At 39.1% G+C, this 12,944-nt stretch overlaps 1 protein-coding gene across 2 annotated transcripts in view; it reads left to right on the forward strand.

The window, feature by feature from the left end:
- The window catches only part of RBPJ (recombination signal binding protein for immunoglobulin kappa J region), an 83,446-nt gene that overhangs the window by 17,465 nt on the left and 53,037 nt on the right, over nt 1-12,944 (forward strand). Inside the window, exon 1 of one of the 2 annotated variants that reach the window (XM_030563115.1) lies at nt 5,803-5,834. The exons of the other annotated variant lie outside the window; for it this stretch is intronic. The gene's annotated coding sequence lies outside the window, so the exon portion shown is untranslated. Of the gene's footprint in view, nt 1-5,802; nt 5,835-12,944 lie in introns of those variants that run through there. 2 annotated transcript variants of the gene reach the window in all.

Here is a 12,944-nt window from a genome sequence, read left to right on the forward strand (position 1 = left end):
GCATATTTATTTTTTATTTAAGTGTTTTAAGACAGTGGTTCTCAACGTTTCCAGACTAATGTACCCCTTTCAGAGGCTGATTTGTCTTGCGTACCCCGAAGTTTCACTGCACTTAAAAAGTAGTAGCTTACAGAATCAGATATAAAAATACAAAAGTGTCACAGCACACTGTTACTGAAAAATTGTTTACTTTCTCATTTTTACGATATAATTATAAAACAAATCATGACCCCTCCAGTCGAGAAACACTGATATAGTATATAGAGCAATATAAAGAAGTAATTGTATGAACTTCTAGTTTGTACTGACTTCGCTAGTGCTTTTCATGTAGACTGTTGTAAAACTAGGCAAATATCTAGATGAGTTGATGTATCACCTGGAAGACCTCTGTGTACCCCAGAGGTATGCGTACCCCTGGTTGAGAACCACTGTTTTAAGAGGTTATAAGGTTAGGCCAATAACATTTTTTGTATTCAATTCAGATTTCATTGTAAACAGGTTTCATTTTAAAAAGAAAACCTTGTTATTTAAATAAAATCAAAGATCGATTTAAATGGGAAAAAAATCTAATTTAAATAGAAAGTTTGATTCTCTCTCTTCGCCTCTCCCCCCCGCCCCCAATCATTGACTTTTAAGCCATTCTCATTTAGAGTAAGTCAGATTCGAGTGGTGGGAGATTCCAAATACCCTTTGGGGAAGAAAAAAAGAGGATGAGACTGAAATAAAGAGAAGGGAATGAAAGAGAGCTAAAATTCATGATGCAGCTAGTTGAGGGAAGGGAAATGGGCTGGAGAGGAACAGAGAGTAAGAGCTTCACTATAGGGGAATTTTTCTTTATTAGTTTCTTTTGGCTTTCTCTCTCCCCTCAAATTTTACTGTTCTTTCATAGTTTTAGAAGTGTGTGGGAAGCTATGGCTGTCTTCTCTTCCTCCTGCTGCCCCAAGAGAGACAACTGAAATTGAACTTGTGAATGAGCAGAAGAGAGGTATTTCTGATACCTGCTAGGAATCATTCTTATAAACATAACGGGAACATTTCCTAGGCACAAACGAAACCATTAGGCATCCAATTCTCAATGACTTTTAATGAGGTGAGTGCTTAACTGTCATTTGTGCCTTTGAAACACTCCCATCCTGATACTTTGTTTGTTTTTAGTCCATTGAGTTTTTTAACCAGCTAGGAAGAACTTATTTTCACTTTTTAAAATGTATGTAAGATAGAATTCTTTACAGTATAAAAATAAGTGTAGTGTGACTGACTGGTACCATAAACCATTTTTTAAAATATATTTTCACTAAATTTTCTACTCTGCAGGATACTAACTACTAGGTTAGGACACAGTTGGATAGCTGTTGTAGGTCTTCTGTTGCACAAGCATTCACAGTAAATGCTTGTGGTTTTATAGAGACCCTTTAGAATAAAGACTGTAAAAAAAAAACAAAACAGCAGAACATCTTAAACTTTTATTATAGTGGCACGTTTACAAGGGAATGGAACTTTTCTGGGGGAGGGAGGATTAAGATAGTGTTTGGACCTGCCGAAAATAAAAAAAAACAGCATTTCTAAATGCTGAAATTTACAGCTAATTAGTGCCTAAAATAAAATACCTGACTTAAATTTTAAAATAATTTATTATGCAGAAGGAGTTTTCTTGTGACTGTATCTGTGGTTAGGACAGCATTAAAAACCTGCTACGTAAAACCATAATGGTTCTTTTGTTACATTAAATTTTTGAACGTGCTATTCCAGCTACGATATGAAAAATATATTGCATTCTTGTTACATTAACTTTCTGAACATGAGCTATTAAGCCACAGTATGAAAGAATTAATCTGTTGGCAGTGCTTTGATATGATATCTTCTCTTTCTGATAGAATCCACTTCCATTATTGTATGACAAATGTATGACACTTATTTCTAAAAGTTCACTCTGGGAAGATATTCCTATAAGTATGTGAAACAATAGTGTTACTTCTTTGGAATCTGATGCCCAGCTGCCTCTGTTTACCCTTTGTGGTCATGCTGTTAATTTAGACCTTTGATTTAAATTACAAAAATTCACCTTCTGTGGTATACAAAAATCCAAAACAAACAATAGCTCCATAAAGAAGCCAGTCTTTGTCCTTTTTGGGTCCTAACGGTTTTTCAAGGGTCTGAGCAATCTTACTCACATCTGGTATTGGAAGCCTAGACCCTGGGCCCTGGAAAAGAAAGCTAGCACTAAGTTTATGTCACCAGTTCTTTATGTTCCCTTTGTCCATAGCCTTTTTCTTTACTCCGTTAGTCTCAGCTTTGCTCCTGGGACTTGACTGCTTTTGACTATTTAGCTTAAAATTATTTCTGTCCTCTCTAGTTGCCCTACCTTCCTCTCCTCCCCCCACCCACCCCTCCGATCCCCAAGGTTTGTAACAGAATCCGTAGAATTTTCTTCTCTCTTGGGTTCCTTACTCTTTTGTCCACCTGCCTCCTAGGCTAGCTTCCCAGACCCGTCATCTCCTTAGTCCTTCTTTGTTTCCTTCACAGGAGAACCTCTTCCCTCAGGTGTCTCCAAAGAACATGAGGAACATAAAATATAAGAATGGCCGTACTGGGTCAGGCCAAAGGTCCATCCAGCCTAGTATCCTCTCTACCGACAGTGGCCAATGCCAGGTGCCCCAGAGGAAGTGAACCTAACAGGTAATGATCAAGTGATCTTTCTCCTGCTGTCCATCACCACCCTCTGACAAACAGAGGGTAGGGACACCATTCCTTACCCATCCTGGCTAATAGCCATTAATGGACTTTACCTCCATGAATTTATCCAGTTCTCTTTTAAACCCTGTTATAGTCCTAGCCTTCACAGCCTCCTCAGGCAAGGAGTTCCACAGGTTGACTGTGCACTGTGTGAAGAAGAACTTCCTTTTATTTGTTTTAAACCTGCTGCCCATTAGTTTCATTTGGTGGCCCCTAGTTCTTGTATTATGGAAACAAGTAAATAACTTTTCCTTATTCACTTTTTCCACATCACTCATGATTTTATATACCTCTATCATATCCCCCCTTAGTCTCCTGTTTTCCAAGGACGGCCATACTGGGTCAGACCAGTAGTCCATCTAGAGCAGTGTCTTATCTCTGACAGTGACCAGTGCCAGAAGCTTCAGAGGGAATGAATAGACGAGGGCAATTTCAAATGATCCATCCTCTGTCATCCAGGCCCAGCTTCTGGCAGTTGGAAGTTTAGTGACACATGGAGCATGGGATTGCAACCCTGACCATCTAGGTTAATAGTTATTTATGGACCTATGTTCCATTAACTTATCTAATTCTTTTTTGAACCCAGTTATATTTTTGACTTTCACACAGTCATCTGGCAACAAGTTCCACAGGTTGACTATGCATTGTATGAAGTATTTCTTTTTGTTGGTTTTAAACTTGGTACCTATTAATTTCAGCAATGACCTCTAGTTCTCATGTTATGTGAAGGGGTAAATAACATTTCCTTCTTACATTCTCCATATCATTCATGATTATATAGAGCTCTATCATACCTCTCCCTTAGTAGTCTCTATTTTGTAAGCTGAACAGTCCCAGTTGTTTAAATCTCTTCTCATATGGAAGCTGTTCTGTCTCCTTGTTATTTTCATTGCCCTTCTCTGTGCCTTTTTCAATTTTAATTTATCTTTTTTGAGGTGGGGTGACCAGAATTTAAAGCAGTATTCAAGATGTAGTTGTACCATAGAATTATACAATGGCACTGTTATTTTCTGTCTTATCTATCCCTTTTCTAATGGTTTCCATCATTCTGTCATTGCACATTGAGTGGATGTTTTCAGAGAACTATCCATGATGACATGAAGATCTTTCTTGACTGGTAACAGCTAATTTAGATGCCATCATTTTGAATGTATAGGTGGGATTATTCTTTCTAATGTGCCTTACTTTGCACTTACCAGCACTGAATTTCATCTGTCATTTTGTCACCCAGTTTAAGATCCCTTTGTAACTCTTCTCAGTCAGCTTTAGACTTAACTATCTGAAATAAATACTTTTATATGCAAATTATGCCTCTTCACTCCCTTTACATTAATGTTGAATAGCACTGGTTCTAATACAGTTCCTTGGGGAACCCCACTATTTACCTCTCTCTGTTGTGAAAACTGACCATTTATTTCTAATCCTTTGTTTCCTTTCTTTTAACCAGGTACTGATCCATAAGAGGACCTTTTAGTGCTTCCTATCTACTTTCCCAAAATGCAGGGCTGCCCAGCCAATAATTCCTGGTGTATGTCTGGAAACTCCTAGTTTCTGAGGGTGAAAGTTGGAACAGGGAGAGCTGGTCCTATAGCCTGCCTTAAAGTGCCAGCTCACCCTGTTGCACAAATTTAAAGCATTTAGCTGCCATTGTTTTCAGTGATGTACAGCAGTCTTTGTTGCTACTCTAATTTTTACATTGTTCCAGTTTGAAAAACAAAGCCAAAGCCGGTGTAGCTCCATTGTTTTCCTTTTTGGTTACTAGAGGCAATTAAGGCTGGTGCTTCATCATCATAGGTACTATAGATTTGGCATTCTGTTAACGTCCTTGCAGGCGACCAAGTGTGGAAACCTGGAAAATTTTTAACTCTCCTTTATTTAAATTCTCATTCTTATGTTTGCATTAGGAAGTTAGTCTTCCCGCCCACAGAGGGAATTTCCTGTATACATGAAAAAGTACAAAACAGAAGTGAAAAGTACCTCAAGCTTCTGAACCTGTCCCCCACCCCTCACTTCCCCCATCACAGACAGCTTGCAGCTCTTTCTACACCCCCACACAGTGACATCATCTACTAAAAAAATAGTACCTATAAATTAATACCAGCATCCTGAAAATCATTAGGGAAAGACAAAATTAAATCTCTCTCACACACACAAAATATTTCCTTGTGTATCATTAAATTGCCAGTTTTCTATTAGACATTCTCCAAACTAGTAGGCAGTTGGTTCCTGCTCTAAGAAACTTTAAGATAAAGTTCGTATTCGTCCCATAATTTTTTTTCTTCAATTTGTATGAGTCCATTTCAGGCAGGGACTCTAGAATTGTGTATAATTTTAGAATTAAATTGTGATATTTACTTAATAACTTATTATAATTCTGGAAAACCCTCTATTTATAACCATAAAGTTGGACAAGGATTTGCCCTTAGTTAGACTTGGGTGAGTAGCATATGTTCGTATTATGAGAGGGATACCATGTGTATCATGGCAAACTGAAAAGCCATGTAAGATGGAGCCTTGATGTTATATCCAACTACATAGCCTTGTTTTCTTAAAAAAGGGGTTTAAAATTACCATGATTCACCTAAAAAAAAAAAAATCAGAGGGATAAATACGAGAGAGAGGAGATATTTAAATTCAGCATCAGTGTAGACACAAGAACAGGTGACTATAAACTGGCTATCAATAAGTGTAGGCCAGTGAAATTAGGCAAAGGTTTCTAAACATGAGAGAAGTGAAGTTCTGGAACAGTCTTCCAAGGGGAGCAGTGGGGGTTAAAAACCTAATTAGCTGAGCTTGATAAGTTTATGGAAGGGATGATATGATGAGATTGCCTGCACTGGCATGTGGTCCACTGGCGACTGCCAGTAGCATAAATCCCCAGCTCCTGGAGACAGGACAGTAGATGTGGAGGTCTCTGAGTTACTACAGAAAATCTTTCCCAGGTATCTGCCTGGTGGGTCTTGCCCACATGCTCAGGGTATAACTGATCATAAGAACATAAGAATGGCCCTACTGGGTCAGACCAAAGGTCCATGTAGCCCAGTATCCTGTCTTCCAACAGTGGCCAATGCCAGGTGCCCCAGAGGGATTGAACAAAACAGGTAATTATCAAGTGATCCATCCCCTGTCTCTCATTCCCAGCTTCTGGCAAACAGAGGCTATGGACACCATCCCTGTCCATCCTGATTAGTAGCCATTGATGGACCTATCATCCATGAATTTAGTTCTTTCTTTGAACCCTGTTATGGTCTTGGCTTTTACAACATATTCTGGCAAAGAGTTCCACAGGTTGACTCTGTGCTGTGTGAAGAAATACTCCCTTTTATTTGATTGCCATATTTGGGGTCAGGAAGAAATTTTCCCCATGGACAGATTGGCAGAAATCCTGGGGGGGTTTCGCCTTCCTTTGTAGCATGGGACATGAATCGCTTGCACATTTAAACTAGTTTAAATGGTGAATTCTTTGTAACTGGAAGTCCACTTCCTCACCCTCGGAGGGTGAGGAGCCCCGGTGTGCCAGCCTATACTCTACCCTGGTCCCGAGGCCCGCCAGGGAAATCAGTTGGCGGCTCCTCCACGGTGCCGAGAGCACGGGCGTGTACTTGGTACGGTTTACCCCTGTCCCAGACACCTGCCCCTTCCGCAGCGTGAGGGAGACCCTAGCGCACGTCTACTTAGAGTGCGCCAGGTTGCAGCCCCTATACCGGCTCCTCACCAATCTCCTGTTGCGTTTCTGGCTGCACTTTTCCCCTCACCTCCTTCTCTACACACTCCCTGTCTGTGGCCCCACAAAGTCCCGGGACCTCCTGGTCAACCTCCTCCTTACCCTGTCTAAAATGGCCATCTATACAACCAGGGAGAGGAGGTTGGCCGATGGAGGCTCCGGTGACTGTGGGGCTTGTTTCTGATCCATCGTCCGTTCACGTATTCAGGTGGAGTTCCTCTGGGTGGCATCCACTGGCTCCCTTGACGCCTTTGAGGAGCAGTGGGCGCTGTCCAGGGTTCCCTGCTCGGTGTCCCTGTCAGGTTCCCTTCTTATGACCCTTTGACCGCACTCCTGTCCCTGTTTTTTTATAAGTTGTCCCCCGAAATCGGTGGGTCCTGTGGTCCTGTGGGTCCTCCCCTTAGGCTGGAGGGGGTATCCTTTAGCAGTGGGTGGGCTTCGCCCGCCCACTTCCCAGACACCCAATAGATGCATGCCCAAAGAAGGCTGTTCCAAACCTAGGGTCCTGGAACAATTTGTATAGTGTGGGGGCTGAGAGCCATTGACCTAGTCTGTAAACCCTGTATATAATGAAAAGCACTTCAAGCCAGGGGGTGCAGTAGCCCCCCCTCACCGGTTCCAGCACCTACATCCAAACCCAATTTGTGATGGTACTTTGAATGGAGTGATCCGGAGGAAAGATCCCACTAACGGTGTAGGGCGCCAAGCGTTCAGCCACGGTAACCAGTCCCCTCTCATTTCCCCAACAGTTGCATGCCTTTCTATGAATTGCAGTTATACACTGCTGAGGAAACAGGAAAGTTCCCCAAACAGAAGTGATAGCAATACTTAAAATCTGTGTGGGTTAAACAGTATCTCAGAGAGATCAGCTTTCTGTGGTTTCCATTAAACATGGTGCGATGAAGTGGGGGATTTTCTTGTTTTTTCCTTGTTTTTCCCAATGGTTTGCATGCAGACAGGGAGCCGGGGTCTCTAATTCTGCCCAAACAGACAGATGATGAAAGAATATTACGGCGGGAGAGGGCGTGTTAAGCTGTATTTTGTCTGGATTAAAATTATGTGAAGTTTAAAAAAACAAAACAAACAAACAAACAAAAAAACTGAAAGTCCTTAAATCATGATTTGAGGACTTCGGTAACTCTGCCAGAGGTTTGGAGTCTGTTTCAGGAGTGGATGAAGTTCTATGGCTGGCAATATGCAGGAGGCCAGACTAGATCACAGTGATCCCTTCTGACCTTAAAGTCTATGAGTCTAATTAAACCAGTTCAAAATGGACTTTCTGAATTCTTTTTCATCATCAATCTAGAGAGTAATTTGTCAGCATTACTTGTTGACTACAGAGGGTTTCCCTTGTGGGTTAGATAAGACAGTCTTTTCTTGGTGTGACCATGGCCCTTCTTCATGCCATTTTCGTAGTGTAACGCTGACAGACCCCCGTTGTCAGTGGACGAGATCAAACCTGGGACCTCTGAAGCTTAGTGCATGAGCCTCTACTGCATGAACTAAAAGCCAACTGTTAGCTAGGGCTGTAGAGCAGACTCATTTTATCTCTTTCTCTAAGTGGTCTCGATGCCACTAGATGAGACAGAACAATGCACTCAGGTGTGTGAGTTACAATAACACACATCACATTATCCATATTTCCAATGAAAGATTGACACCCTGAAGGAAGACACTGGGAATCTAATATCTGAGCTTTAATTTCTCAGATAAACACAAATTCCCGCTATTTCTGTCCATCTATCTTAGCTATAGAAGAATCTTTGCGGCAACTCCACACTTTTTTTCATGGACGATCTAAGGTCTCCCAACTGGTAAGCTGTGTTGTTGGCTCCAGTTCAGTGCATCTGCTGAAGTTGCTTTCTTCATTGCTCTTTCTTGGAGAGACCATCTACCTCTCTATCATCATGTGGGAAGTGGCAATTCCAGATTTTTTTCCCAATGAATCCTTGTATCAGCCATGTACCATAGCTTCCTCTGACCCCCTATGTTCAGCAATCTCCAAGTGTTTCAAAGATCGTACCAGACTAGGTCCTCATTGTGGAGTTGGGGCAGCTGAAAAAAGGCCTGCACAGTTCTTTGGCATGTCATAACAGTTCTTACAAATTCACCTTGCTTGAGAATATTCTTTAGAAGATGAGACTTTTAAAAAGAGGTTGGGTGCGGAACTGAGGAATTGGTGTCCTTACAACACTACTTATGTGCTCTTAATTTTGTCTTGCAGTACAATCATAATGCTAGGTTTGTGATATTATGATTGTCATTATGGGATCTCAGTATTGTAATAAACACAGAATTATGACCATTATGCTTAAGCAAAAGTAGTTAAGCTCTGTGAGGTAGAATTTTCATTTAAAACACTAGTTTTGTAGTGATAGCAAAGGGAGCTCAAAAATTCTAGGCAAGAAAAATTCTAATTGAAAGCATTTTTGTTTTCAAGTTTGCTTTGTAATATGCAGGAACTTCACTGTGGTTCATGGAGAAGTTTTAACTGTAATTTGCCTATAGGTGGTGTTTAAATGTGATAAACCTGAAAAACAAGGCTCCTGACACTAGTGAGATACATTTGAACAACAATTATTTGTGTTTTGAAAAATATATTTTGTACAATAATGACTTTGCATTTGTTCATTGGAGAGCTCCTTCATGTGACGATCCCCCATAGAAAACATGTGTTTCTCCTCCGTGGATGAAATAATTAGATTTTTCTTTTAATGTCTTTTTAAAAGTAATAAGATTTTTTTAAAGAAAACATTACATTTTGATGAATATACTTAGAGAAAGAAGACATTAAAAAACACAACAAGATACATAGCTGAGATATTTATAAATGTGCTGTTTTACACACCCCTATTTTATACTGAGATTTTGTATTAGATGCTACAATTCAAATGGAGCAAAAAGAACAGAACATGAGATACTGACTGAAGTATGATTGAGATGTCAGTGTATCTGAGTCATGTGATATATTATAGAAATACTAAGATATGAATAAAAAAGCATATTTCAGAAATGTGCAGGTAACCTTCTTATTCCTACATCATTGACCAAGTTAACCATAATAGTATATTAGGTGTGGTGCTTTATTCTATGGATTGTCACAAGTGGTTTGTGTATTTAAAAAAGTAATTAATGATATAATCATAAATACTAGGAGGCCTTAATAACTGGTTAATAAAACATCTAGCATCAGATATTCAACTTTAAAAATCTTTTTGCTCTTTAGAAAATGTAAATGTCTGATTTTCTCCATAAAAATAGTTGATAACACAAATTATATGTCAGTTGTTGCTAACCCTTTTCTGCAGAGGGCAGACTCAATTCTATGAATTGATTTCACTTAGGAAATAGCCAGAGTAGAAAGAAGTGGCTTAGTTTTGCCTGGAGATTAATTTAACAAAATAATGAAACTTTTAAGTCATTTAAAATTTTTATAAAATTATGACATTTTAAAACATAAAAATTACTTGGCTGCCATAATACACAGGAAAAAGTTGGTAACTCTTCTCACTTTTCAACATTAACTTTTTTCCAACATGTGTATGCATTGCTGATGTTTGTATATTCATGGGATGGTGTGTTATTGGGTATATTGTCTCATAGTATTGCTTATTTAAGATTAATTCTAGACCATGACACTCAATTGAACGTTCTGTAACCTCATACGTCTTGGGTGATGTAATTGATCACTTTGAAATCTAAGAAACCATATAATTTTGTAAAATTTACTGTTACTAAATATGATTTCATTAAAATACACAGAAAATAGACTGGCAAAACCTGTGCATTCACACATTTCCTCACACTGCTTTTGTCTAGTGAAGAAGAAAATGCTTTTAGGGAAGTTAGGAAATGGCCCCATTGAATAACTACCAACAAGTTTATTATGGCTTGATTTTCATCCTCTGCCTAAATACTGTTGATGGTTATAATCTGTCATTTTCTGAATTCAGGACCAACAGGTGGAGCACTCTCTCCCATGGAACATCTTTTATCACTCTAGCAATCCTTTCTTACTGCATTAATGGCCTTAATAAGTAGTAGAGGTAGCTGCAACCATTCCTTGGTGGAAGGGAAGATTAATGTGATGCCTTTGAAGGGGGAAACAGGAAATAAAAGGGAGAGGGAGATATAAACATCGTACACCCGCTTGCTTCAAAAAGGTTTTCAAACGCAAAATGAAGAGTATGACTGTCTTGTCCAAAAATAATGTGATGGGGTAGGGAGTAGAGGGGTTACAAACAGAATTGAAAGAAAACAATTTTTTGGAATGTCCTCTTCCCCTCTATTGTTGGTTATGTACACAGCCTCATGTGGTACACAGAAGCTTTCTTTTGTAATAGAGCTTTCCTCACTGGTGTCTGATTATTTTACTACATGTTTCAAGGGCTTACCTTTCAAGCACCCGCATAGTCCCAGACAGGTTGATATTGGAACGTCAGGTTTTTTCATGTGTCAATTTGTCAGGGAAGAAGAAAAGATTGAGATAAGTCTTTCTTCAGGATAATTTTCAGAATAAACCCACTCCCCACATGTTGGTTATCAATGGTAATAAGATTTTTATTTCTGCTGGGGAAGTGTTTTTTCTGTTTTATGTCCTTACCTACAGCATGATAGGGGAGAGTAAGAGGATTCCAAAAGTTACTTAGAGCAGTGATTCTAAAATGGTCATAATATCTCTCCCCAACACAGTCTTATTGGTCTTTCCACTGAAACTTGATAAAATTGTATGTAAATAGAGTAACCTGTTCAATTTTTTTTATTTTTATTTTTAAAGAGGTGTTTTGGACATCAGTATTTGGATTTGGAAAAAGCAGAATTATTGATTGACTACTAAGTTGAAGTTAATTATTTTATTAAATGGTTCTACTTTTGAAGAATTCTAAGTAGAAAGAATGTCATGTCCCTCTTGCTTTAACTTGCAAAGGGTTTGGTGTCCTTTCACATATGGTTATAGTCAGAAGAGTGACAGCGTATGAAAATGATACCTTCATACTCAACAGTTATATTCTCTCGGTGTAGTCAGTCTCTCTGTCTATCTTACCTTGGTGACAAAAATATTTGAAACTGTTTCCCACACCTGTAGGAGAATGATCTAGATTCTGCTTTGACTCACGCATCATAAATAGAATTGTTAATTGAATTCCAGCTGCAAGATCTCTATTAGACTTAATGATGGATGAGCCAGAAGGAACACAGCTTGTCTCTGAAATTTCAGTTTGAGTTTGCAGTACTGGCTCTTGCAAGGTGGTGGGGAGGAACTTTCTCAGGAAGGTACTTTTAAAAAATAGAGTTGTATTTCCACCTTGATAGTTTAATTGTACCTCCATCACAGAGAGAATTTAAGACTTCACTATACTTGCAAGAGTAATCAGTTATGTAATCATATTTTCACATATTCTCAAGTTTTCTAGATAGTATACCTGGGATGTCGCTGTCCTTTTTTGTGGTTGTCTTTAGTAGACTAGTTCTGCCTTCTTTAAAGTGCAGAATGTTGTTTGTTTGTTATTGTTTTAGTATTTCAATATAAATGCAAGATACACAAGTGATACTTTAGCTCCAAGTTATACTCAAACAATATAACGTTATTACACTATGTGTAAATATCTCAAGGGTTAACACATTTCACTGCCACATAGGGTTGTGTTCTGTAATCCCCATATATTTTAAATGTCTGTCCAAAGTTGGAGGAAAGCAGCAAAACAGAGTCTAGTCAGGCAAGTCAGCAACACACTGAAACAATACAGCTAAAGTACTCCTAACTTCTAGTTTCTAGAATAAAACTTTATTATCCAGATTTTACTCCTACAAGACACTTGCTTAAAAGCTGCGGATTCATTGTCCTTTTTAATCTTAGGCCTGGGTCTACACTTACTGTTAGGGTGACCATAACTACAGCACTCAGATGTGAAAAATTCACGTGTTCAGCTGACCTAACTCCTGATGTGTTCTTCTGTTGACCTAGTTACCGCCTCATGGGGAGGTGGATTACCTAATCTGTGGAAACCCCCCTTCCATCGCTATAGCAAGTATCTGCATTACAGTGCTACAGCGACATAGCTGTAGTGCTTATAGCTGTGCTGCTGAAGCACCCGTAGAAATGGCCTTAGTTAACAATTGATCATTTTTTTGCAACACCAGTCTAAGATTTATGGCAGACTTGTAGCTACAATCATTTCTTCTTGGAAAGATCTCCCTCACCTTCTCCACCTCTGTTGTGAGAGACTGTGTGGAAATACTGAACAAATTTTTTGTTTCCTTCAAATATTAAGTCTCTCTTTTGAGATCCTGCTAGGATTCTCTGTCTTCTCTTTCTTTGAAATTGTAGCAATAACTGTATTTTATTTTGTTTGCTATAACTGATCCGTTGGTAGGGAAATAGTGGTTGCAGTAGTGATGATGAAATTCCCTGTTGTAAGGCATAGGTAAGCATAAGAGCACAAAAGAATGATCACCCTTTCCTACTTAGTTGAGCAGTGGGTAGAAG

This window comes from Gopherus evgoodei, chromosome 5 (genome assembly GCF_007399415.2).
Source record: "Gopherus evgoodei ecotype Sinaloan lineage chromosome 5, rGopEvg1_v1.p, whole genome shotgun sequence".
Classification (NCBI taxonomy): domain Eukaryota; kingdom Metazoa; phylum Chordata; order Testudines; family Testudinidae; genus Gopherus; species Gopherus evgoodei.